Below are 3,346 nucleotides of genomic sequence, written 5' to 3'. Positions count from 1 at the left end.
CTTTTACGCGCACAATTGCGTCCGCAGTATTTAGAAAGGGACGCCCTAGAATTAGGGGAACCTTACTATCTTCTTCCATTTCAAGAACAACGAAATCAACAGGAAATATTAAGTGATTTACTTTAACCGGTAGGTTTTCAGCAATGCCAATAGGATAGTTGTAAGTTCTATCAGCTAATCATATACACATCCTAGTTGGTTTTAAATCACCTAAGTTCAATTTTAAGTACAGGGAGTGAGGCATAAGGTTAATGCTCGCTCCTAAATCAGCTAATGCATCGTACATTACTGAATCTCCCATTAGACAAGGAATGATGAAACTTCCAGGATCTCCAAGTTTTGGTGGTAAATTTTGCTTTTGCAAAATTGCTGAGCATTCTTCATTAAGGAATGTGGTTGAAACTTCTGCATATTTTCCTTTGTCTGCTATAAGATCTTTGATAAACCTTCCATAATTCGGCATACCCGCAAGAACATCTACACGCGGTACATTTATACAAATTTGCTTAATCATGTCAGCAAACTTGTTGTATTGTGCTTGTAATTTATCTTTCTTCAAACATTACGGATATGGAATTGGAGGTTTGTATACCTTCAATGGTGGTTGATTTTGAGTCTTTGGTGCACTTGTGGTTGGCATCGTATTTTCTTCCACCACAGGTTCGTTTTCTTGTGAAACATGAATAGGAGTGAGAGGCTTTGGAATCTCTGGGTTAATGGTTAACCCAGTTCGCGTAGTGATTGAATTAACTTGTGAAATATTACTTGAATTTTGAGTTTCCTTACCCTTAGGGTTTGGTTGCGTGTTTGATGGTAAAGTGCCCGATTGCCTTTCAGCAAGTAATTGGGATATTCTTCCCATATCTCTTTCAAGGTTTTGAATTAACGCTTAATGATTCCTTTGTACTTGCTCATTTTCCGTTTGGGATTGATGAAGTTGTCTCTTCACTTGCTCATTCGTTTCTGATTGACTTTTGACAAAATTCATCATAACTTCTTCAAAGTTAGATTTCTTCTCTACTGGTTGCGTGTTATGATTTTGTTGTTGATATGGTAATTGAGGTAACGGTTGTTGTTGAAAATTTTGTTGAGGTGGAAATGGAGGTTGGTTTCTATTGAAAAAGCCAGGTGGTCCATTTCTTTGAAAAGAAAAATTCTTCGGGTTTTGATATCCTGGGTTTGCAGGTTGATAATTAGAATTTCCTCCTTGAAAATTTCCTTGTCTTTGATTGGCCATAAAATTAACTTGTGCTACTGAGTTCATTGGCCGATCATTGATATCACAATCTTTTGTGAAATGTGGTTGTCCACAGATTTCACATCCTACTTGTAATGCTAAAACTGTTGAATTTAGTTTCTCTATTTCTCTTCCAAACTTTTTGAATTGATTCGACAGTGAAGCTATGGTTGTGTTGTTGTCTTCATTTTCTTCAAGGCTTGCCACCGTCCTTCTAGGTAGTTGATCTCTAGACGGTGTCCATTCAAAAGTATGAACTGACATGTCTTCTAACATGTCATACGCTTGATTTGGTGATTTGTACATAAATACTCCTCCAGCGGAGGAATCTAATATACCACGAGTATGTTCATCAATACCACGATAAAAAGTTTGTACTATTTGCCCTTTTTGCAATCCGTGTTGCGGACAATTTCGTAACATTCTTTTTAATCTTTCCCATGCATCATAAAGAGTTTCATCCGACTTTTGTTTAAAAGTGGTGATTTCAGTTCTAAGTCTTTCGGCTTTTGCCGGTGGGAAAAATCGGGTAATGAATTTTTCTCTTAATTCGTTAAAAGTTGTGATAGAATCAGGTTTTGATGCTTTCAACCATGCTTTTGCGTCTCCGATTAACGAGTACGGAAAAGTTCTTAACTTAGATGCATCTGAAGAAACATCTTTGTTTTTGTACAGTTCACATAAATCTTCAAAAGCTTCTAAATGTTCTATCGGATTATTATTAAGTCTTCCGTCGAATTGGTTTTCACGAACCATATGCATAAACTGCCCCTTGACTTCCCAGTTTTCAGCCTCAATTTCAGGTCTTCTTATAGGTGCAAGTGCGAGAGGGGGAACAGTTTGTCTGGTATTCCACATCGGTAGATCATTTGGATCAGGTGTTACTTCAGCCATTTCTTCTTTAATGACGATGGTTTCAGGTTCAGTTTTGATTTCTGGTTGACCACTAGTGTTTCCTACTTGTTTTTTGATATTTTTCGGTGTTTTCGGTTGACTAGTACTACCTAATTTTTTTTGTTTTTCTTGTTTTAATCTTTTGTTCAAGTTTCTTTCAGGTTCTGGATTAAGTGCAACGAGTTTAGGATTTCCTGAACGGGTCATACAATTGAAAAATTGTATGTAGTCTTGAAGGATTTATTCACTAAGTGTATAAACATTGAACTTTCTTGAAAATGAATTTTCACGAAAGGATCGAATAACTAAAAACAATGATAAAAACCTTTAAACAAACAGATTTTCCTTCTGATTTTGCCCACGTTTCGAATAGCCAAAAGATGCAGCAGAGGGGCAGGATTCGTTTGGTCTCAATATAATTGAGTACTGTTTGGCTCCAATAACCCAGTCCACGTACAAATCCAACTATTACTACGAATCAGAAAAATTATCTATTTATTTAACTGCCAACTTTCCCCGGCAGCGGCGCCAACAAGTTGATGTGCTCGATCGTGTCCTTTTATTTTGATCGGATTTAGATTGAATTTATTACACGAATTGCTTGTGATTATATGGTGTTCTTATGATTTCGGATTGATTTCACACATATAGGCAACTTTGTCCTATCTGTATAGTAATAGTTTATTTGGTAAATCCGGTTCGTTCCACAGGGAGATGGAGTTTTCAAGATTTTTTAATTGCTAAAAGTTAATCTATTTAAAAGGGGGATTTTGGATTAGGGTTTACTACTTAATTGAATGGAAATTAGATTTAACTAAAACGAAATAACTAAATTAACGACAATAAAAATACAATTTAAACTAATTTAACAAAGTAGAAGAAATAAGGTTTTTCATGGAAATATAGCAAAATAGTAAAAAGTAATTAAAGTTTACGATATGGCAATAAGTGAAATTGAAGAGATTTAAAATAAGGTAAAGTAGTGGCTACTAAAATATGTCCCCTCTGGATTTATGGATTGTTTTTAAGTCCGATTACGATGTTTTAATATATATCCTTATATTTTATCTTTCGATTTATAAAGATTTAATTAACTAAAACTAAATCTCACTTTCGTTTTGATCTCGTTTTAGCGAATTAAATTATACCCCGACTATTTAAATTGAGATTTAATCCAGTTTTTACTTTCGTTAAAACCAAAATTATAACGGTCTT

General features: G+C 34.8%; 1 non-coding gene across 1 annotated transcript; it reads left to right on the top strand.

The window, feature by feature from the left end:
* Nucleotides 1-1,631: 1,631 nt before the first annotated feature.
* Nucleotides 1,632-1,738, top strand: LOC139850985 (small nucleolar RNA R71). The gene has a single exon (XR_011760353.1). It is a non-coding gene; the product is annotated as a small nucleolar RNA R71 (small nucleolar RNA).
* The last annotated feature ends 1,608 nt before the right edge of the window (nt 1,739-3,346 follow it).

Source organism: Rutidosis leptorrhynchoides, chromosome 5 (genome assembly GCF_046630445.1).
Source record: "Rutidosis leptorrhynchoides isolate AG116_Rl617_1_P2 chromosome 5, CSIRO_AGI_Rlap_v1, whole genome shotgun sequence".
Classification (NCBI taxonomy): domain Eukaryota; kingdom Viridiplantae; phylum Streptophyta; class Magnoliopsida; order Asterales; family Asteraceae; genus Rutidosis; species Rutidosis leptorrhynchoides.
This window is presented reverse-complemented; position numbering and strand designations above follow the sequence as displayed.